Consider the following 25,619-nt stretch of genomic DNA (forward strand, 5'->3'; position numbering starts at 1 on the left):
AAAACAAGTAGAAATTCACTCAGGGTAGCCAACTGCACAATAACAAAATTACTCAATATTTTTGTTGTGACATCTTCTGAGTAAAGTTCTAAATTGGTGTAGTTTCAGTTTCACTGTTTTACCAATAGAGGAGTTCTTTTAGGCGCTGAATTTGAATGCGCGGCTTTGAGGTGTACCTCCCGGTACAATTTTATTATTATTATTATTATTATTATTATTATTATTATTATTATTATTATTATTATTATTACTGGTTTTTGTTTGGTAATAATGTTAGTACAATACCTACTTACTATTTTCAAGAAAAGTAAAAGCATGCCGCACTTAAGCTCGTGCATTTTATTTAGACTTAATCAGTTAATATTATTTTTTGACTGTTAAGCTTTGATTTATTTAATCTGTACGTGTGTAGGGTACTTACTTTCAATTATTTCAAGTAATTGGGAACTGTAAATACTAAAGTTTCCTGTATACTGGAACATTTAAAAGTGATTTGTAAACATATTAACAAAAGGTCTTACTATTCTGGCTTTTAAAGTAGGTCTGCAATATTTACGAAAGCACACAAGCCAAAAAGGTAAGACTGATAGTTTTATGCAATATTTTAGTGGTTTTCATTATATTAAAACGTAAACGAGTTTGTGATAAGGAAGAGCAGCGCTGACGTCACATGCTGCTGCGCGTGACACCTACCGTCCCTCTTTAGCAACCGTGGTAACAATTTCAACGCCTATCGAGGGAATTTGTTTGTTTGGATATTTTCCGGAAGTCTGTAGCAATGTATCTGCAGTGCTTTGTGTTCGAGACAATGTCGTACTGTTTCATTCCTAGTTGTAAATCGGGTTATGGAAGGAAGCCTGATGATAGAGAAATGTTTATACCACCTAAAGAAAATAAACTGTTTTCAAAGTGGACGAGAGTTATTCCGAGGAAGGATAAGCAATTGTTAGCCAAAAGCAGAATATGTGACCTGCATTTTCCGGCAGATTATAAAGGCGGACTTTTTTCGTTGTGAACGGTCCAAACCTTGAACTTCCCCATGTGAGATGGAAATTAAAACCAGGAGCGGTGGCTCATATTTTTCCAAGTTTACCGAAATACCTATCCACTGAGGTAAAATCGCGAAAGACACCCAGTAGGAAAAGGAATGAAGAGTGTATGAAGGAACTAGAATCACGATGTAAGGTCAGTCTGTTTCTCTTACCGGTGCCCAAAAGGCGACCATAAGGCGGAACTCTCCTCACTCAAAGTTAGGATTAATTTCCTACATGGGCAGATTAATTAAGAACGCAAAATATTTAATCCTTTATGCTTAAAAAGTACTTTCTTTAAGCTTTACCGCGCGCGTGTTCTCTTATTAAAGTCCAAAGATACTTCGTGAGGAGTGAGAATATTATTTACAATTCACTGACAGTATTAATCATAAGTCTAAATAATTGGGTGATGTATTTGGTTACTTGCGTACCCACTATAACAAAGCAGAGGCGGGACAGGTTTTTCTCCGAATATTTCGGTTTTCCCCGTCATATTTCATTACAGCAACACTCTCCATTATCACTTCATTTCATCTGTCAGTCATTAATCATTGCCCCAGAGGAGTGGACAGGCTTCGGCAGCGGCACAATTCCTAACTTCGCCGCTAGATGGGGGCTTCATTCATTCCATTCCTGACCCTGTCGAATGACTGGAAATAGTCTGTGGATTTTCATTTCTTATCCACTAAAACAGCTCACCGTGTAGCGGTGGTGATTGGCTCCACTAGCGCCGCTCTGCGGGAGCGGGTTGAACTCTGTGAGTGATCTCCATTCGTCATACTTCGAGACGCCCAGCCATCATTCAGTTTAGAACGTCCTAGTTCCTTTGTTTTTGTTTGACTATGAGAGGAGCCGATTGCAGTTGTGCTGTTTGTAGTCGACCCACAAATGACCACGGCTGGTCCATGGTCCAACAGCTCTGCACTCTGACCGGTCAACCGAGCACGACTCTACGCCTCTGTATTCGGGAGACGGGACAGATCTGGGCCTCACGGCTGGCCCCAACCGTCGGCTGTCCTGAGAATGGTTTTCCGTGGTTTTCCATTCTCCCCTTACTAAGGCGAATGCCGGGACAGTTCCTAGTATAGGCCATGGCCGCCAACCGCCTCACCTCTGAGCGTCTCCTTCACCGTAACAAATCTCCCGGGCTGAGAGATGGCGTCACCGTCTCAGAGGCCCCCCTCCCCCTTCAGGGGAGGAATGGAGACATTTTAGTAGCAGTAGCCAATGTTGTTGCTTCTTTAGCACCATCCGGGGGACACGTGTAGGGCAACAGACTTTGAGACTGCTGAAACAATTCTCACTCAAGATCTCCTAACACTCGACAACTACTTTAACACTTGGCCACTGAATCCCAACACCGGCAAAACAGAGGACAGCGCCTTTCATCTGGATAATAGGAAGGCCCACTACATTCGTCAAGTACAATTCAGAGGTCAGCAGCTAAAGTATTGCCCTCAACCAATATATCTGTGCTGGACCGCTCTTTGACGTTCAGAGAACATCTCTGGAGAACAGCAGCTAAAATCAGAACATGTAACAACATCCTTCACAAACTCTGTGGTACAAGTTGGAGAGCAACTGCGACTGTTCCTGGTACAACTGCTCTCGCCTTAGTATACTCGGTTGCTGAATATTGTAGTCCTGTATGGATCAACAGTGCACCCGTAGGAAAAGTTGATGTCCAGTTAAATGAAACAATGAGGACAATATGAGGCACTCTCAAATCCACACCACTCAGGTGGTACCAGTACCATCCAACATTCATCCTTAGAAGGCTAACAGTTCTAAAATGGAATTGTTAAAATGTACTGCAGATACATCAGGAATGCTATCCCCAGAAGGAAGGGAGATCCCTCATGGCAACTAGGCAAGGAGTTGATTGAATCAAAGTACAACATGGACGAAACTCGGCGGGAAGAAAGGACTACATCAAACACTGATCACCGATCCCTGCAGGAAACCTCCTGATTTCGATCTCACAAGAAGGAACAGAGTGCGGACCGGTCACGGAAGATGTAACTTCTGGATACACAAGTTGGGGAAAACTTCTCGCCCTCAGTGTGACGGTGGCGATGTAGTGGGCACCATTCATCATATTGTGACGGAATGACCACTACGATTGTTCATCTGAGGATATGAAGACCTTCAGAATGCAAGTGACGATGCAGTGAACTAGATTACTTCTTTGGACATTAAATTGTCATTTTTAGTGATCATGAGTGCATATTACTAGACATTTATTACTTACATATAGTTTTACATTCGTATTTGTAACCGTATGCTCAGCATGCCATACGAAATACCACTACTACTAATAATAATAATAAGAAGAAGAAGAAGAAGAAGAAGAAGAAGAAGAAGAATTCAGTTTAGAACATATTAGACGACTGCAAACGCAATTTTCATTCTAAACTATCAGCTCTAATTCAAAGAGTTACTTGTATGTCAGCTATTGAAGTGCAGGGTAATAACAGCACATCTGTGCCGTTAGTTCTGTCTTCATTTGTTGAATTTTATAGCTTCAGCACATATAAATGTGAAGGCGGTTAACGATTCATTATCTCGCTGAAAGAGAAAGTCTAACGTCATGTTCAACGAGCATTGAGCGATCTTACAGTTCTGTATGAGCGTTACAGTTTTACTTCTCACTGCGCACGATTCCAACCGAGGATTTAGAGCCCAGCCGCTCACCATTCCTGTAGCGCCTCAGAGCAGGCCACGTGTCACGTTCCACTATTACTAGAGGAATGATACGCTGAAAGATCCCAGCTACTTCCCGCCAATTTGCAGGCAAGTTGTTCTACTCGCTAAGCTGTAGTAATCCTAATCCCATCTACTGGAGATGAGTGGCAGCAGAAGAGACGAAACACATCACCACAAACAGTACTTAATGTAATGTTATTGTTGATCAGTTTTCCATATTGTACGCCTTCACATGGTTATCCGACTCAGTGATATTAGTCTTCCTTTCATGATTGCCACTTGTCTGTTTCTTCCTTTACGTTCTTTGTCTTTGATAACAATGTTCACAATTTTCGTTGTCGATAAGGGCTTATGATGGCGAGTTTTATCTCCTCAATATAATCCCGAGAAAAAGCACCATCATCGCCACGATTCAACTATATTTCTACGTTAGAGATGTTCGGCGTTGATATGGCCTGAGCAACAAGTCTGAATTCTTGAATGATGTTACCATAGCCGGAACAGAAAGACATAAATGATCGGAAATTGTATTATCCATAACTATCTATTATTTATCGATAGGCCCACTAACAACGTAGAGATTTGAGTATTACATTTTAGGACTTACCGCAAACTACCATTTCACGCATCATAAATAAAACTATTTATAGGCTAGTTTGTAGCGCCTCTGTTCACCCATTTTGTGAGCTCCCCACTTGGTACTGCACTAAAATAGGAAACATTCATTGCAATGAGCACACAGAAAATCATGACCGAGCGGGTTGGCGGGCGGTTAGGGCCGCGCAGCTATGAGCTTGCTTTCCGGAGACAGCGTCGACAGCGCTGAAGATTTGCCTTTTTCACACCAGGCAAATGCCAGGGCTGTACCTTAATTAAGGCCACGGCCGCTTCCTACCAATTCCTAGACCTTTCCTGCCCCATCGTCGCTATAAGACCTATCTGTGTCGGTGCGACGTAAAGCAAATAGAAAAACTCCTGTCCCATCGTCGATGTGCGATGTAATGCAAGTTGTAAAAAAGTAAAATGCTGCTATGAACGTTCAGAGAGTGTGTGGCCTGTCGTCAAGTGTTAATGTGCATCTATCGCACGTCAGCAAACAGGAGCTATGCTGTTCTATAGCAAACGTTTAGTAGAAATCGGATCTGTGTGTCAGACATCAAGACTTGGAGACTTATTCCCTGTGCCAGGGGAGGGCTTGGTAGAATAATCCACCGTATTCTCTGTCTTTGTTAGCCTGGTGTGAAAATGGGAAACCACGGAAAACCATCTTTAGGGCTGACGACAGTGGGAATCGAACGCACTACCTCCCGGATGCAAGCTCACAGCCGCGCGCCCCTAACCGCACGGCCAAGTCACCCGGTCCTCTGTCTTTTGTAAGAGACAATTAAAGTGTAAAATCTCAGGGAATCTCAACTTGGAGGCATGGGTTTGCAACCACGACCTTAGTCTGGCATCGGTTTTACATTTTTGAGTCGCGATCGTTCCTATCTGACCTTCTTTGGTCTAATCTTGCTCTCTTCCGACCCCGACGGTAATAGGTTGCGAGGCCTTCCCGCTTTCCGGAGCGCTTCTGTTTTGGGGCTGATATTCTCCATATGACGGCCAGTGTTCGCCATCTTTGTTTACTAGGTCAGTGGCGTCATCTACACGTCGCCCTCCCCACCCCCCGCCCCCACCCCCCACCCCCCACCCTCTCTCTCACGTGTTCTAAGCACAAAAGCATACCAAAGATTCTATACTTTTTCGCATAGCGGAGGAAAATATACCAGTGCATTTGTTTGTTTGTTTCTTTCTTCGAAGAGCGGAACTTTTCCATTTTTCCTCTCACTACTTACTCTTAAAATAATAATGGACACCAGCACTGGCTTATTCCTTAGCTCTTAACCCTGAATAAATAAATACATAAATAAGTAAATAAATAAATAAATAAATAAATATGAAATGTTGGCAAAAGCAGTATAACTATTTTGTAAAAATCAATTGGTCCTAGCTGCTCGCGAACAGACAGGAATATCATTGTCGGACTCTCATGCACGTCGTCCAATATCTCGCAATGTCGTACAATCCGGGCATATTTTTCACAACAGTTAAGTCCTCGCGGGCGGAATCATATGTATAAGTTCCGTTCCAACTTCGCGGCCAAGGAGGTACACAAATATGCTCATAAACGGCAGAAGGTGTTCCTTCAACTTTACTGATGAGGGAAACCCCCTTTTCTCCTGGTAGTAAATGTTGCGTTGTGAGACGCAGGTTTTTCGCGCTCGTACTTGTTATTACGTATTTTCGCGGTTTTTCGGTGTAATGCATCGCAAAAACAGAATAGCAATACTGATTTATTGTCAGTATTAGATGATACAGACTGTGTACGTGACTGAGTCGAAAATTCTTTCTCCAGTTCTGAGAGCAACATCCAGACATCCAGTTACGGAACTACGACTATAATACTGATGAAGGGACAATATTGCCGTCAAACACTCTATTTATTTATGTTATTTGTGCGGAGCGTCGGTCAACTTCTGTGACTATTTATTGAATAATTTTTCCACATTTTGCCGAACAAAAACACAAAATGAAACTAGAACATCATTGATAGTAGCTTTCTGTACATATATTTTATAAGCTTGGAGTAATGTGTACCGACGGGAGTAGCCGTACTACGGGTCTGCATTCTAGAAACGCGCGAGTTCGATGCTCGGCGTCGGCTTTCCTGAGAATGGTTTTCCGTGGTTTCTTATTTTCATTCCAGGCAAATAACGAGACAGCTCATATTCCTATGCAGAACGGTTTCCTTCCAGCTGATTACCCAATTTCACTCATTGTCATTCATTTCATCATTAACTTGACATCGGGAAGCGCGTCCGGGGGTATAGCAATTCGGTTTTAGGAAAGATTATTCCACTGAAGCTCACCTGATTCCCGAAATGGAACTAATGGTAGACACTTCCATCACCTGGTGCCATTGTTCCATTGATGACACGCCACTCTTAAACAAGGTATGTTGTTAACTTGGCTATATTGTCCATCTTTTCGCCGCCTACGGCCGTGAGGAGCTGCGCTTCACGTCCATTACTATCGCGAAGCACTAGCTCCATACCGCCAATCTGTCAGTTCTTAGCACCACGTTCCATCACTTCCACCAAATACCACTTTTGTTGATGGTACTGATTATTGTTCTTCGCCTAAAAGAGAGAGGACAGTGCAGAAAGGAGGGCAGGCACTCTAATGTTCACAATTCCTTCTGTATCACCTCAAATCAAAATATAATTTTGATTGAATCAAGTAAATAATAATAGCAGTGGCATGAAGCCTCGTACGGGCGACTTGCATGTCTGTGAAGATACGGCCCTACCTAAGATGAATTCTAATAATGAAGACGGCATACATACCCAGTCCCCGAGCCAGTGGAATTAACCAATGAGCGTTAAAGGACCCTCTCGACCAAAGGCCAGCCCGTAAATCATTTAGCCATAAAACCGCGCATCAAGTAAATGAAATATATAAACAAGAGACATTTCTGATAAATTCAGCTAAAATTGTGCGTACTGCACGCAATGAAGAAAGTACAACAGTTCTGTGAACGACACTGATCTCGGCACTGATCGTGACAATCTGTTGAATGGTCACAAAATGATGCACTCGAGGTCTATCATTTCTTCACGACCGTAAATTAACCATGGGAATTAGCAGACTCACTTTCTAACCACTCTATCCACAAACTGAAAGACAAGCCAGAGTAGTTTTCGATAACATTTCACCGTCATCCTCAGATAGGAGATCTTTTGACAGTTATACCACACGACCCGGCTGAGTCCGGGTGAGAGCTGGTCGCCATTCAGAATGTTACAATGGAGGTCAGCAGCGAAGCACGTCGCTCTCAGATGTTCTAGTCAACAAATTGCTTACGAGGCAATGTGGGACTAGATCTAGAGTATTAAAGTCTGACTTATCCCGTAAAGTGCCTTAGCTCCAAGTGTAAGAATCTGGATTAAAATTAGGTATTTTTTGAGTTACTGTAGAAGATTTAATCGGCTCTTTATCACATTCTGGATTCTCGACTGATGTAAATCTCGCAAGTCACCTCACTCACCAGTTATCTGCCGGGGTCGTGTGGCTGTTGCCTTCATGTATGGGAAGTCAAAAGATCAGTGGTAAGAGCTTGAAGAATGATTAGCTAACTCCCTTAGAAGGTAATCCTAATAAATATTTTTGTGAATATTGCAAGAGTATTTTAGACGCGACGAAATCAGCCTTAGATAGACACATAACCGCTGAAGAACACAAGCGTGCACTTCAGCCGAAGTGTAATTATCATTCTTTACCAAAAAGTCTTGACAGAAACATTTCTTTGTTTATGGCCAACACAGCATGGATCACTTTTCCCAACTTTGTGAAGTTGCACACTTTTGGGCTAATGCCGTGTCAAGAAAACGACTTCCTCACGAACAGTCGAGATCTTCTTCTGAAGACGCGGAGTGAAGTTCTCTGCGGAACGTAGAGGGCCGATTGCAGAAACGATGACTAGTTTTCAGCCTTAGACAACATCTGCCTAAACAACGTCTAAGTCGATCACGATCTTCCATTACATAAACAAGGTTCAGCCGGTGTTTTGCTAGACGTCGTGTAAAATTTCATATTGGTTCGAAAATGGAAATAGAAGTATCTTCTATGCAACTCTTAGCTTGTCACAACCAATGAAATTCGTCGTTGCGTGCGCCAAACGTTAGTCAGCTGTCGTCTTCCTGTACATGGCTAAGCACGAGCACGACTTCCCCACAGATAAGAATATCGCTTTTGGGTGGAAATTGAATCTCATAATGTTATCGACACTAAAGCAAGACGCCGCCGTACGGGGACGTGTTCTGCGATGAGAAGATGGAACTACAGTGGTGTGGCGTGCATTCTACCATCAGCAGTCCTACTGCGGGGAACTGCTCTTCCTTCCTAGTCCTTGCCTTTTCCTATCTCATATTTGAATTAGCGCGACGATTAATCGCAAAAACCACACACACACAACCTAGTGTCACAATTATGCGTGCTTACATGATAGTAAATGTAATAACTGAATTCCTCCCGGAGATGAATATGACAGCGCTACCCCCGTGGGTGGGGGCATCCCCGCCTGTCGTAAGAGCCGAGTAAAACGCGCCCCAGGTGCTCTCAACTTGCGACCATGGGACCCTCAGCTTAGTCTGGCATTGCTTCCACTTATGCCGGGCTCCTCACTTCTTCTATCCTATCCGACCTCCCTTGGTCAACTCTCGTTAACTTCCGACCCCAACGGCATTAGAGCACCGAGGCCCGGGGTCATGTCATTTGATTCGTCAATCAAGAACTATTACCAACACAGTCTTCACAATGAAGCGACTCACTAGGAGGTCTCCAGGTGCGGGCCGTGGAAGCATCAATGTAAAATTGCCTTTACAACATCAAAACAGCATCCTAGTTCACAGGGTTCCCGCTTCGAATCCGGGCAGGGTTGGGGTTTTTAATCGCGTGTGATTAATTCTTCTGGCTCGAGGACAGGTTGTTTGTCCCAACACTCTCCTCCTAATATTCACCCAAGATGCCACATTACCAACCACAACGAGAAAACGTAATAGTAATTACATCCCTACACATGGGGTTGCCGTCAGCAAGGGCACACAGCCGTAAAACATGGTCAAATCCACGTATGCGACACAGTTCACACCCGCAACCTCACAGGCGAGGGAAAAGCGGTAGAAGAAGATACTCATTTTAAATATTCACCCGCTTTTTTTTATTCTTTTCAGCCCTTTAAGTGGATTTTACAAAAAAAAAGTGTGATCACTTATTTTTAAAGGAGATTCCAAGTACCAATTTCCATATCTGTAACATATTAGGTTTTTGTAATATATTGTAAATCATCTCGCTGCTGTAAGAATACTAGAGCTGACGTTGCCAGTTCATTACTTTATCCGATCCCTAGAGCAGGGGTAGTGTGGTGCCAATATCTTCGTAACGGTTGGTTTTAGGGCCTAAAAACATGGTTTTCGGGCCTATATGGCTTGCCGAGTTTTGTTCTTTGCGTCAAGGGGCTTATGAGTCTTGTCTCGTCCTTGTACGACAAATTCGATATTTCGCCTATATTAGCCTAGTATTTTTATATCTCCCTCCCCTTCGTGGCCCTTGTCTTCCTTTGTCCGGTACCTTCATTTATCGAACTGTCGGATCCCTTCCAATTTTTCTCTCTAATCTGTACTAATATATAAAGCGGTAAAGCTTGTTTGTATGTAATGGCTAATCTCAGGAACTACTGGACCGATTCTAAAAATTATTTTACTAATGTAAATATTCGTTATCCCTGAGGGATATGGGCTGTATTTTATTTTCAAAACAATTCGGGGTGGGGGGGGGGAGACGTTCATTGAGGAATTGGGATTTGAATTTAGCGTTCGCATATAACTTACATAGCAAAGCGTCGCATTATTTGCAGACGTTGTATGACAAGAAGATGAACTTTTCTATCCACAGAGGCTATGACATCCAACAAATGGAAAAGTAAAAACTATGAATTGAGACACACGATTACTCGTTTTGCGGTGTATGGTTTCAACTTTAAAGTGTGTACAAATAATTAAATTCGCCGACCCGACCTCAGACTGCCAGCGTGACAGATACCATTCTCTAGCGTGCTGTCTCAATATAACAGTTTAGTATTGTAATAATATGTAACATGCATGCTGTGCGCTTTTCGATTTAATAATATCTGTTACGAAAATTCTTGGTGTTGCAATTCCATATTTCTAAGTAATAAAGCAAATTTCTTGCACTCGGTAAGTGATACACAGAGCATATGGTGAATTCATTGAAAGAGCTCCTTAGCACAAGATATTTACGACGGGAGCTAAGTTCAAAGCTTAGTCATGGTGAAATATATTTGTCATTCTACTGAGTTATCAGTTTCCCATACTTGCAATGATGTTCTACCCAGAATTCCCAGCGTGCAACTGGTTTTCTCAGTCATATGTTACGCAGACACAATATAGACACATCATTGAACTTATTAATGAAGACAAATCTCTCCGTAGGATTGTGAATGTGTTGGCGACGATTTAGGCATTGCGGATCAGTGATTGTTTCAACTCAAAACTCTCGTATGAACGAGAAATGAGTGTTATACTGCAGATGAAACGCTACACAGTCTCTAAATTCCAACAATCCAAGTTGAACCCGTGGTAACTCTACTCCATCCCAGGGCCTATCTGGTCTATGAGGTGGGTGACGTCAGTCTACCTGGTCATCAAATAACTGGAATTCGTGAAAAGTGTAATTCAGGCAAAGGCTTCCAGACAATAGACAACTTTTTAGAACAGGGGAAGAACGGCGAAGCACTTCAGAAAGTTTTAAAAAAATCAGTGATCTAGTAGTTCTCTTTCTAAGTCCTGCTGAGAGCTCGAATGCTAAAAGCCAGCGGAAATTTCTAAATTATGTTACGGCGATGTGACTTCAATTATAAAGATTCTGCTGGAGAAAACCCTTTTCATGACTTGCAATATCAATTTGAACACTCCCACAAAAACTTGCATACATTGCCATGAACACAGTACAAAAACAAAAAAGAAAGAAAAATGCAAGTATTTACTCTCTATCCTGTGTGACGGAGAACTAAGGCGATGTCATTTAGACAAGTTAAAGAAAATCTGAGGCTTTTCATATGTTTCCAGGTCAACAGCGGCACGACAGAGGGTTCGTTTCTTGTTTTGTTTTTTATTTTACTAGTTGCTTTACGTCGCACCGACACAGATAGATCTTAGGGCAACGATGGAATAGGAAAGGCCTAGGAGTAGGAAGGAACGGTCGTGGCCTTAATGAAGGTACAGTCCCAGATTTTGCCTGGTGTGAAAATAGGAAACCACGGAAAACCATTTCAGGGCTGCCGACAGTGGAGTTCCGGATGCGAGCTCACAGCTGCGCGCTCCTAACCACACGGCCAAATCGCCCGGTGACAGGTTCTTAGATGGATCTCTTCTTCTGGTTGACCTCAGATGCCTGATATTGATCCCTTTCAAAGCGAATTGCTGGATCTAGAACAACAGCTTCTCTGGTGCGCCAGTTCACTGCGACGATATCATATCCTTTAGAAGACCTACGATCTCAGGGATGAGGCTAATGCACTTCTCGGTCAGCAGCAATTCACCGTCGGGGCACGAACCCAGCACGTCTCCAAGAGTTTCAGCGGGTTGTACTGGAACGTCGCGAACCGCTGTAATGTTGGATGACATCTTCAGAGCACTGGTTTCATTCGGAGCATGAGATCCCCTTTCTAGCGCTCACCCATGAATTAGTTTGAGGGACATCTGAGAACAGAACGACTCATTATAGGCCTTGTCCAGGTTTTGAAGCTCATTCGGTATTCCTCCACCAAGATGTTTAGGTTAGATAGAACTAGAGCCTCCGGATTTAGTCCAGAGCCTTCTAGAACCTTCCTCTCGGGTATAAAAGCTGACGCCTTTCCGAGCTAACTTGTGTTTCTGATCGTCGCGTTATTGAGTTTGAGTGCTAAGATAGGAGGCGGGGGCTTCATTCATCGGCAAGGTAATGGCCACCATCTTTCTAACTCAGTAGTTATCTCCACAAGCCGACCCGAGGGAAAGGTTCCCTATCTTTAGTAATGTAACCGTAAATTTTCTAAAACGTAAACCTTTCTTTCTGCTCATGTAATAGTTCAAGTTAGTCAAAAGTACTTAACTGAAAACCGGGGATAGAGAGTGCGTTACCCTCTCAAATTCCCTTTCAATTAATCTTGAGGTGACCGGGCGAGTTGGCCGTGCGCGTAGAGGCGCGCGGCTGTGAGCTTGCATCCGGGAGATAGTAGGCTCGAATCCCACTATCGGCAGCCCTGAAGATGGTTTTCCGTGGTTTCCCATTTTCATACCAGGCAAATGCTGGGGCTGTACCTTAATTAAGGCCACGGCCGCTTCCTTCCAACTCCTAGGCCTTTCCTATCCCATCGTCGCCATAAGACCTATCTGTGTCGGTGCGACGTAAACCCCCTAGCAAAAAAAAAAAAATTCTTGAGGTGACTATGATTTTGTAACCGTTTTCGCTTGTAATTTGTAACTTAACTTGTCCATCTAGTCACCTCAGTAGTTTCGGATTAGCCTCTGCGTCATCGGGACACAAGCCCAAGTAGGGTTTTAAACTCTTGATTTCGAGGAGCACCGAGCTCGATAGCTGCAGTCGCTTAAATGCGGCCAGTATCCAGTGTTCGGGAGATAGTGGGTTCGAACCCCACTGTCGGCAGCCCTGAAAATGGTTTTCCGTGGTTTCCCATTTTCACACCAGGCAAATGCTAGGGCTGTAACTTAATTAAGGACACGGCCGCTTTCTTCCCAGTCCTAGCCCTTTCCTATCCCATCGTCGCCATAAGACCTATGTGTGTCGGTGCGACGTAAAGCAAGTGTCAGCCTCCATACATTTTGTTTTTAGGGCCAATAATTGAACCTGTTAATTTCCATTAAGGGCCAGTAGAACGGGTACTCGATACCCCTGTGTAAAGCTATTGATATGGTCTTCAAATTGTAGACTGTGCCTAGAGAGGCCTGAAAGTGTAATTTTATTGAACAAAGACGCCCTTTTCCGTCTTGTAATAGTTAAAGGTTGCCTTGAGTAGGCTGTAAGGGTTTGGGAGCGCAGTCTCCTGGGTAGAATTGTAGAGCATTGAGGCTCTTTGTAATAGATATTTGTGTAATACTGAGTGGTGCCTGTGGAAGGTCGTTGGAGCAAAGTGCTCTTGAAAATTGTGATTTGGGAGATTTCTCTCCTTGTCTATCTAAACGCAACATTAGCGATGCTGGGACCTTTGTAAATTATGAGCTTGAAGCTCAAATTGTAACGTACCAATTCTTGGTTTTTCTGTTTGTCCATTTTGTACCAAACTAGCTCTGTACATCAAATCTTGTTGTTTGTTAAAATGTAATATCTGAAAAGAAATATAACCTTTATTTTTTAAGTTTTAAATTAATCTTTGATTGTCGTAGACAGACCCATTCCAACCCGCACCTTCTTTCACCTCTGCTTTCCACAGAAATACCCCGGAACAAGTGAATTAATTAGTGTAATTAAGTAGAAGGTAAGAAATTAAGGTAAGAGAAGCCTTTGTCGTGAACAGTCGAGATTTCTCCTGTGGACGCAGAGCAAATTCTCTGCGAAACGTAAAGAATTTCACCTTATTTTCTTGACACGGGAGAAACCCAAAAGCCTATATGATGTCTATATGTACGGGCCGTGAAAGCATCAATGGCAATATGATTATTATTATTATCATTATTATTATTATTATTATTATTATTATTATTATTATTATTATTATTATTATTATTATCCATTACAGTTACAAATGTCTTATTTCATGCGTTATCAATCTGACACGTCATTGTTGCGCTAGGCTGCCGACCTAGCCCCTTAGCAGTAACTTCAAGTTCGTTTTAGAAACATGTTAGGTATTCACTTCTGCCATAGTTGGCAACAGTGAAATAGGCCGCCAACTGTACAGGTCCTGGCCTCTGAAGACACCTATTATTTAGAACATTTGTGAGTAGGTGATGTCGTGGATTGCACGTAATGGGATTTCCCTGAGTGCGCCAATAACACACCATCCTATGGCATAAACCAAATAGATTTCCTCCAAGTTATGAAATAGATATCAACTGGCTCCACCTATCGCAACGTAGACGATGTCAGCTGCTCCCACCCTAGGCGTCACTAACATGACAAACCATTCAAGCAAATAATGTGCTGTAATGAGGATCAAGATTGCATGAAACATACTTTCTAATTTGATGGTTGTCCGGCTCCATGGCTAAATGGTTACCATGCTGGCCTTTGGTCACAGTGGTCCCGGGTTCGATTCCCGCCAGTGTCGGGAATTTTAACCATCATTGGTTAATTTCCCTGCCACTGGGGCTGGGTGTATGTGTTGTCTTCATCATCATTTCATCCTCATCACGACGCACAGGTCGCCTGGCGAGCCGAACCCGTCCTGGGATCTCTCGGCGCTAAAAGCCATGCGCCATTTGAAGGTTGATATTAAACTGTAACAATAACATTTCATTTAGAACTTCTTGTGCTCAACAATCTGATGGTTTAGGCCCGCTCCCTTTGCCACAGGTCCTCAATAAGTGTGATCAGCTTTATACGATACTGAACGATGAAGGTGGGAGCTGACCTCCCTTCGTAGACATTTGTTCTCTTCCGACACACCCCGAAAGTATTAGTTTTGCGTGTTTTTCCAATACCGGTACCTTCAGTTTCTCTTGACGTCACAGTAGGGCCTCAATCAGAGATCACAATAGCTCTTCTGTGTAAACAATGAACTCTCAGATGTGACTCACTCCCCAGTTTCGAATGTCTATGTTATTGCACTTCAGTGTTCTTACAGCCACGAGATCTGTCTCGCCTCCTCAACACAGTTCCGTCTGCAGTTTCAGTTGGATCGTAAGTCTAATAAGGTCCGCCGGTCTTCGTGTTGAGCAGCGATGCGTGAGCTGGTGGTGATTATTGTTTTAAGAGGAAGTACAACTAGGCAACCAACCTCTATTAACACTAATCAGAGGGGAAAATGGAAGGGATCCCGCGCTTCTAAAAATGGTATCGGCCAAAGAAAGGCAAGAGCCACAAAGGGCATGAAAATGAAAGACTCGCTACGCCTCGAATGCTCTAATACCGTGGGTAACAGAAAAGAGCAAGAGTTGACCAAGGGTGCCCCCACCAACACACGGAACATCGCCAGTCACTTCTTAGTGTGATTTATTTCACAGAAACTCTGTCAAAAAGTGATGTAATATGTGCTACATGTTATCATGTATGCTGATCTAAACTTCTACATTTCTTTTCTGGAAAACGTTCATTTCTGTTGCGGAGGTGCAATACAACGTGGTGATGAACTTCCTATCCTAGCAGACTATGTACCTTACCATCAAAATTAAATCAATCCCGGAAAAATCCTGGAAATTGTAAGCAAGAGTTGCGATTGGAGGATGAAAATAGTTTAAACGGTGGTGCAAGAATCATGTAACAGGCAGTGCGAAAGCTAAACCCTATTTCTCGTGAGTGCTTTAGATGTTCAAGTGTACCATGCAGATATCACCACCCCTACACAACAATCCAGGTGAAGTTTACAGTGTTGAAATTTTGTTCGAGAAATGTATACGTATGGTTCCCTGTAAGGTTAATAACGTTATTTCTTGACATCTGTTAACCTTATTTGATGATCGGAGTTTCATGTATGGCGTTTGTCTGAGTCAATCTGACGTTGATAAAACAATCCTCCTTCGTTATTTTCCCGCTAAAATTACAATTAGACTTACAATAGAATTACACTATAACGCCATTTTCCGTTCAATATACAGTATTTACTCGCGTAATTTCCAGGCCCTGATTTTTTTTTTAGAACACCGAGCTCGATAGCTGCAGTCGTTTAAGTGCGACCAGTATCCAGTATTCGGGAGACAGTAGGTTCGAACCCCACTGTCGGCAGCCCTGAAGATGGTTTTCCGTGGTTTCCCATTTTCACACCAGGCAAATGCTGGGGCTGTACCTTAATTAAGGCCACGGCCGCTTCCTTCCCACTCCTAGCCCTTCCCTGTCCCATCGTCGCCATAAGACCTATCTATGTCGGTGCGACGTAAAGCAAATAGCAAAAAAAAAAAAAAAGAAAAAACGAAAAAAGAACGAAAATTTTTAAAAAAATTCGCATACCCCCACCCATTTTTCCCTACGATTTAAACTAGTTGCGAACCACGGACTTATCTCGTCTTCGTGATTCATGCCGAAATATGGAAACTCCTGTCCATGTTCCCCATGCTAGGAGAGGTGGAAGCGCCCGGTACCGGAACACACCTGTGACTGCTAGCCATACGCACACGTTCAGTGCAGTTCATGTTTCCCATACTAGGAGCGGAAGTAGCGCCCTTGGCCATAACTCAGCAGTGACTCGTGCGCATGCAGTAACCGGTTTCAAGAGTGATCTTACGTGCGTAGTGTTTGTTAGTGATGTGATGGGAAAGGAAAACAGTAGTTACGACGCACAATTGAAATTGTCTGTAACAAAATTTGCTGAAGATAGGGGCTCCATCTCGTGAATTTTCCATAGCACCATAACAGATGCGTTACTGGCGGAAGCAGAAAGAAGAATTACAATATTAAAAAAACTTTATCATTTCAGGGACAGAAAACCGGGAAGCATCCAGAAATTTAAAAGAAAAGTTTTCCAACGTAAATCAATTCAGAAATGATGGCTTTTCAATTTCCCACTAGAGGCTCCAATTAAACGCTGTAGAAGTAGCAAAAACCTTGAAAATTCCTCATTTTAATTCAAGCAGAGCATGAAGAGGAACAATCTTTCACTTCGAAGGACATCCCTATGCCAGCGACTTCCGAAGGACCACAGTGAAAAAATCGTGCAGTTTCATACATTTAGCCTACAATTACCTGCTGTCGCAAATCGGGAATGCAGATCAAACTCCGAATTTCTTTGAAACATTACAATTACCGAAAAGGGAGCATGCAGCGTAGTCATGAGGACTACTGCGGCAGAGAAGCTGGCTGTTACTGCGGACGGACAGAAACTTCCTCCCTATCCAATTTTCAAGCGGATAACAATTCTTAAAGGGATGTTTCCTTCCGATGTGCACATTCCTGTCCAGGAGAATGGATGAATGATGGCGAATCTCATGAAGGATTGGTTGCATGGTGTGTGGGGAAGACGGACTGGCCATCTCTTAAAACACTGGTCTCTCCTGGTTTTGGGCAGTTTCCATGGCCATCTTGTTGATAATGTTCGCCAATAAATGGTCAACCAGAAGACTGACATCGCAATAATTCCAGGCGGCTTGACGTAAGCCTTGCAGCCTCTGGATGTAAACGTCAACAGGCCATTCAAAGACAACGTGAGCCTGGTATGGATGCTGGAAAAATACACTCATAAAAACAAGAACACCTTGAAAGACTAGACATAGGAAACTCATATTCACAGGACATGTGTATTAGTATATTCTGAAGAAATGATTAGCATTTGATCCATGTCGTCCCTCAGGTTAAAGGTCCACATCGATATTTCGGCGCACCTCAACCGACTGATAAAATGTGCCTGCGGCTCTCGTTGCCGGTATAAACTGAAGGTGATGGATCGGTGTGACTTGAGCAGGCGTGCAGGATGCCTCGCAGGCGTATGCGAGAACCGTACCGTCAAATGAGTGAGTTTGAGAGAGGGCGCATTATTGGCATGAGAGAACGTGATGCATCCATCCGGGAAATTGCTGCTCGTGTAGGACGAGTGTGTCGGCAGTGCAAGAGTGGTGTACAGAATGGTTCACAGAAGGTCGTAGAAGACGACGAGATGAGTCTGGTCGCAGCACCCAGACCACCCCCCGAGAAGATCGACAACTCATCCGAATGGCATTGCAAGACAGATCTGCGTCCTCCTCGGCTCTGGCGTACACCATCAGGAGTGGCAGTGCGTCGTCGTTTATTACGGCTCGGGTAACCGGCGCGTCATCCACTTCTCCACCTACCTTTGACTAGACTGCAATGGTGTATGGAACGATTTCACTGGGCAGCAGATAGTGTTTTCCAACGAATCCAGGTTCTGTTTGTTAGAAAATTATGGCCGCATTTTGGTTCGCCGCAGACAGGCATCACATTGACTGCATTCGCACAAGACATACAGCACTAACTCAAGGCATTTGGGTGTGGGGTGCTACTGAGCGTCACCAGTTTGATCTACGACACCCCAGACGCCATATCTCAAAAGGACACATGTTGCTGCACGAACACGTGTCAGACTGTTGCCCTGGCCCACCCGATCACCGGACTTGTGTGGGATATGGTGAAACGATGGGTGTGGCGCTGTGACCCATTGCCAACGGCCAAAGATGAACTGTGGAACCACCTGAATGCAGCATGGATGCCTATACCGCAGGTCTGTTTTTCATGAACATGAGTGTATGTTTTTACATTGCCGTGTTAATATTGCATTTTGAAATGTGTACTATTTTGAAGACTGTAAAGTAATAAGTTAAATGTTTTATGAGTGTTTCAGAATGTATGTCCCGCTTAAGTGCTGTTGAACTGAACTCACTCGTAACATGGCGTTGTTTGGTTAGTGCCCCGCTTTATCAGTTTGCGATTATTTCAAAGTGTTTAGTTAAATGAAGACAAACGAGTGGACCCGTGCTACGTTCTGAACGTCGATGTGTGAACATCTTTATTGCGAGCCGGCTCCATCTACCTACACGGAGGTCCCGGGTTCGATTCGCGGCTAGGCGAGGGATTTTTGTCTGGATTCTACGGCTGATTCGAGGATCACTCATCCTACGCGATTACAATATTGAGCAGTTACCTGACGGTGAGATAAAGGCCGAGAGAATCGTAATCTGCAAGCTTGGTCTTTCACGGGCTGTTGCGACGTGGGCTTGGTGACGATATTTTACCAATTTGTTTTTCCATTTGTTTTACGTCGCACCGACACAGATGGCAAGGAGTGGTAGAGAAACAAACTCACACGTGTGCGGAATGCGGGGGTAATGTTTGTAGTACCTGGTCCCCTACATTATTCTTTGTTATTGTTTGTTTTAGGTGCCCATCAATATCAAGAAGATACGTGACCTAAATGCCTTAAAACCTTACCTGATGGGATATGAACAATTATGACAGCATTTTGCAATGGCCTACTACAGACACAGAATGTACGGTGGAGTTTATTGATGAGGATTGATTACCTCCTGTCATCATGAGCAGGCACCGCTGATTTCATCCTTTAAGCAATTATATTTGTATCAGCAACATAGTATAAACCTATTAAAATATTTTATATTTCCACAAATATGCTTTTTATGACAAAATCCTTTCAAAATTCAAGAATTGTCCCATAAAACATGTTTGCAAAACTCGTTTGTTTCAGAAACCAGTTAAGTGGAGATATTTTCGGAATTTTTACAGCAAATTTAATAAGCACAAAATATTTTTCCTTAGATCGAAAGTATTAAAAATTATAATACTTTCATACTAAAATAGACTGACTGACAGAGCAAATGCAACACCAAGAAGGAGTGGTTCGAAAGGGATGAAAGTTGGGGAAATAACAGAGATGACACGGACGAATAATTGATGTTTATTTCAAACCTATATGCAGGTTACACAATGCGCACAGCATCGACTCAGTAGGATGTAGGACCACCGCGAGCGGCGATGCACGCAGAAACACGTCGAGGTACAGAGTCAATAAGAGTGCGGATGGTGTCCTGAGGGATGGTTCTCCATTCTCTGTCAACCATTTGCCACAGTTGGTCGTCCGTACGAGGCTAGGGCAGAGTTTGCAAACGGCGTCCAATGAGATCCCACACGTGTTCGATTGGTGAGAGATCCGGGGAGTACGCTGGCCACGGAAGCATCTGTACACCTCGTAGAGCCTGTTGGGAGATGCGAGCAGTGTGTGGGCGGGCATTATCCTGCTGAAACAGAGCATTGGGCAGCCCCTGAAGGTACGGGAGTGCCACCGGCCGCAGCACATGCTGCACGTAGCGGTGGGCATTTAACGTGCCTTGAATACGCACTAGAGGTGACGTGGAATCTTACGCAATAGCGCCCCAAACCATGATGCCGCGTTGTCTAGCGGTAGGACGCTCCACAGTTACTGCCGGATTTGACCTTTCTCCACACCGACGCCACACTCGTCTGCGGTGACTATCACTGACAGAACAGAAGCGTGACTCATCGGAGAACACGACGTTCCGCCATTCCCTCATCCAAGTCTCTCTAGCCCGGCACCATGCCAGGCGTGCACGTCTATGCTGTGGAGTCAATGGTAGTCTTCTGAGCGGACGCCGGGAGTGCAGGCCTCCTTCAACCAATCGACGGGAAATTGTTCTGGTCGATATTGGAACAGCCAGGGTGTCTTGCACATGCTGAAGAATGGCGGTTGACGTGGCGTGCGGGGCTGCCACCGCTTGGCGGCGGCGGATGCGCCAATCCTCGCGTGCTGACGTCACTCGGGCTGCGCCTGGACCCCTCGCACGTGCCACATGTCCCTGCGCCAACCATCTTCGCCACAGGCGCTGCACCGTGGACACATCCCTATGGGTATCGGCTGCGATTTGACGAAGCGACCAACCTGCCCTTCTCAGCCCGATCAGCATACCCCTCGTAAAGTCGTCTGTCTGCTGGAAATGCCTCCGTTGACGGCGGCCTGGCATTCTTAGCTATACACGTGTCCTGTGGCACACGACAACACGTTCTACAATGAGTGTCGGCTGAGAAATCACGGTACGAAGTGGGCCATTCGCCAACGCCGTGTCCCATTTATCGTTCGCTACGTGCGCAGCACAGCGGCGCATTTCACATCATGAGCATACCTCAGTGACATCAGTCTACCCTGCAATTGGCATAAAGTTCTGACCACTCCTTCTTGGTGTTGCATTTGCTCTGTCAGTCAGTGTATTAAAACCCGTGCTATAATATTTTGTCTGATGCTAGAGAGTTTTCTTCATTTTCCAAAAATGACAGATTTGGCGCTTGACTGCTTTTTGCAATAATCGATTCAGTTAAGGTACAACACCCAGCATTTGCTTGGTGTCAGAATAGGACGACGGAGTTGCCGACAGTGGGGCTCGCTCGGTTTCTACGATAGTTATTGTTGTGTGTTTAATTTAAGGTTTTACATTATTGTACGTCGCGCCATTGTCACCAATCACTTAGGAGAACGTGAACTACTCTCGATAATGAACGAACCCACGTTCACCGCTCAGTTGCGACCGTCACACGCATGGACCAGGAGGTGAGTGCTTCGGCCAATCAGAATACTTTACGATGTCAATAGATTCAGGCGTCCTCTCGAACTCGCGTTAACAAAGATCAGCCTAATGTTTTAAATATATAGATTATTATTATTATTATTATTAGTAGTAGTAGTAGTAGTAGCAGTAGTAGTAGTAGTAGGAGTAGTAGTATTGCTTTTAGGTCTAGGTTGCTACAAATCTGTATTTGATCAGGAGCGGGAATGAACTGAGTGAATGTATTCTGCTAATGGATGTTTGCATTGACCGCTAATTAGGTGCGCAGTCTTGTTTCTGAATTGGCAGAGAAAAATAGAAAAGAAAGGATGGAATATCCAGTGGAACAAGAGGAAAGGCATTTCCATGAAATAGCGGAAAACCATCTTCAGGGCTGAGGAACCTACCATCTCCCGAACGCAAATTCACAGTTACGCAACCGTAACCGCACGGCCAGCTTGCTCGATTTGGAAATCCACAAGCTGAAAAATAAACTTTGTCACTGGGAACAGGACCACAGTACTATGGCATTATGTGTACAGTTTGAAATGAAGAGCTTTGTATTCTGTGGGCGAAACACAAACATAACCTTATCAACCAATAAAAACAATACCATGATGATATTTGAAGTTAGTGAAGTCCCGAGGAGAAACGTGCGTGAACTTTCATTTTCATTTCTCGGAAAAGTAGGTATCGTATAATATGATAGCTCGAGACCCAACCTTATTCTACTTCACTGTCGTGATACTCAACCATTACTTCCAGGTAACCAATTAATTATGATAAAAACATTATAAATAACATAACACATATTTCATAGTAGGCCTGCGTAAAGAAGTAACAATTTTATTTGCACATTCATGGTTTAAAAATTCATTTTTGGTGTTCAAATCAACATTTACAATAACAAAAAATAACATTTCTACTTAAACATGTTTCAGTCTCACTTAAGAAACTGAAGGAGTTTCTTTGTGAACTAAAGCACAGAACTACTTTGCATGGCTCGTACTGAACGAATGTTAGGCCCTTGCATCCTTGAAACCCACACTTTGACCTGTTTTTCTGAATACCATTCATAATTTGAAGCAAATGGAGACCATACTCTCTTCTTGTACGTGCAGTTGGCTCTTCATTGATTTCACATTGTGGTCCGTGTCCACATCTGCATCTCTTACATGATTTAGCTTGGCTGCGATAGCGGTCTTTTATGATTATATAATCTGTCAGGTATCTGTCACCATTACATGGCATGGTCTAGGTATATCTTCATTTTGGCTGTTCAACGCATGTATTTGCAACCTCCAACATATGACTTTGGCTAAACTCAATTAGCCTGCAACCTCTTTTATTCCTTTATCCAAGGCCATACTGTCCCTCACCTAGTACAGCACCTCAGTCCCCATGATGATCATCTTTAACGTCCCTCCAGCTGTCATCATCAGAGTGACCAGATGTGGACATGAATACTGTCTGTCTTTAGTGTGATCATGATAATTCTTTCACTAAATACCCATATGCTTTGGTCTTGATAGGCTAGCTTTCGTTTTAACACGCAAGCAACATTTCCTTTTACACCCCTGCAGTCACCACTCCAGAAATGTCCACTCGGTCACTCACTTCACTTGGTTTTAGCACGTCGGTATCAAGCCTGTTCATTTCCCTCTTGACATTTTCCAGTCATTTTAAGTGATCGAACATTCCACGTTCCTATTCTAAAAACTTGATTATTTCTTTGCATCTTCTTACGTCGTCCCCTCCGGAGATTCGAGTTGCGGATTACTTTACCTTCGGATACTAATTTAACTTGGGAAGATATCATCATGCATACTTATTCTTGGGATACCTTAGAGATCTTTAATGCATTGGTTTTCCCTTGCCTTCTGCATCCTATGCCGTTCACCAACTAGTGTCCTTCCACCTTTAGAGGTAGTTTCCCACACCTGCACCTCTACCCGCGCATCTGCCCTCTATAAGGAGGCCGTTGACATTTGGTAGAGACGCACTACTTATGCTGGCGATCATTCGGTCTGTGGACGAACAGCTACCAAATGGGTTTAAGTGCTTCTCTACTTGGCAATAAAAAGAAACCGTATCTGCCAAATGCACAATACGGTCACACACATCCAGATGCAGTTACGAAACCAAGTAAATCACATTTATAAAAAGAAAGCACATGACGTTTGCGTGTTAACGGACTAAAATGGCGTCCACGTATCGGACATGGAGTATTGGGTTTACTGGACATTGTGACACTCATTCGTTTGAATGAGTATTACTGAAACTGGAATGCCGACATGTTTTCGTGGTTAAACGTTTCATCAGCTAGAGCAGTACATACAAATTTGGTCACAGAAGCCATTGATTTGAAAAAGCAACACACCCCAATGAATATGTAAATTCGTATGAAATTCTTCTAGTTGCTAGTCAGGTAAGAAACGTATCGAACAAGAGGTTAGGGAAGTTCTTTGGCCGTAACTACGAGTACAGCAACAGAAGTTATGTGTAAACAATTACTAAACTCCTCTCCGTGACTGTAAAAGGTATCACACTTCACTGTGCAGGTTTTTAAAGAACATTTCAATCCTTAAAACAACATGGAATTTTGAAATACGAATAAAAGTAGGAGCTCAGGTAGTGAATGAACACTTTATACCCTTCTTATCAACACCAAATCTTCCTCTTTATCAAAATACATTAGTAATTTATGAATAACCACATCACTAGTTCCCTTCTTGGCAAGTCCCTTCCTACATCTTCCATTTCTGTTCAGTTTTGTCGCGTTACACGAATTGTCGAATGACTCACAGCCCTGATACTGGTCTATCGGCGTGGAGATGTTAACCGTATGTATGCGGCAGATCGTTCATCCGACTTACTGAGGGGGAAGAAGCCGACATATTTGACGACGATTGTCCAAACTCTGTATACGTACATATTTGATTTGTGCACTTTAATGATCATTATTTATTTATTTATTTATTTATTTATTTATTTATTTATTTATTTATTTATTTATTTATTTATTTATTTATTTATTTTTGTAATTGATTGATTGATTGATTGATTGATTGATTGATTGATTGATTGATTGATTGATTGATTGATTGATTGATTGATTGATTGATTGATTGATTGATTGATTGATTGATTGATTGATTGATTGATTGATTGATTGATTGATTGATTGATTGATTGATTGATTGAACCTCTTTTTAACGGGGACTTGCCTAGATGGGGATTTAGGGAACATACCTCACAAGGAATCTCCCAAAATAAATCAGTGTAAAGAAAAATGTGGTAAACAATTAAGTCCTGGTTGTAGGTGTGGAATGTCGTACGGCAGTTGGCTCTTCTGTCAGATAGGCTATCCAGGTCAGCTCCGCCACTGAGCTGAAGGCTAAGCACCACTTTCCTTTCGTACTCTATTGTAAAGGTCATTGTTAATACTACTACTACCGGTACTACAAATTAATAATAATAATAATAATAATAATAATAATAATAATAATAATAATAATAATAATAATAATAATAATAATAATAATAATAATAATAATTGCCACAGAGTGCATGTTTTTTCTTTCTTTCTTTCTTAATTTGTTTAACCTCCAGGGTTGGCTTTTTCCTCGGACTTAACGAGGGATCCCACCTCTACCGCTTCGAGGGCAGGGTCCTCGAACGTGAGACATTAGGTCTGGAGATACAACTGGGGAGAATGACCAGTACGTCGCCCAGGCGGCCTCACCTGGTATGCTGAACTCAAATTTCGTGGCGGAGCCGGGAATCGAACCCGGGCCTCCGGGGGTGGCAGCTAATCACACTAACCACTACATCAGAGAGGCGGACAGAATGCATGTTCTTTATGAAAAATGGGAAGTGAGAGGGATGAATATACTGGAAAGGAGAATTAGAGATATCCATAGGCAGAAATTATTGGGGGAAAGCAGACTAAGAAATTCGCTGACTGTTTTGACGAAAATAGGGGAGATAGCAGGGTTGAATATTAGATACGTCGATAGGTCAAAACGATATGGGATGATGTGGTGGCTTTTAGGTTTGCCAAGGAATACAGGCTGGTTACAGGGGAGGG

The sequence above is a fragment of the Anabrus simplex genome, chromosome 7 (assembly GCF_040414725.1).
Source record: "Anabrus simplex isolate iqAnaSimp1 chromosome 7, ASM4041472v1, whole genome shotgun sequence".
Taxonomy (NCBI): Eukaryota; Metazoa; Arthropoda; class Insecta; order Orthoptera; family Tettigoniidae; genus Anabrus; species Anabrus simplex.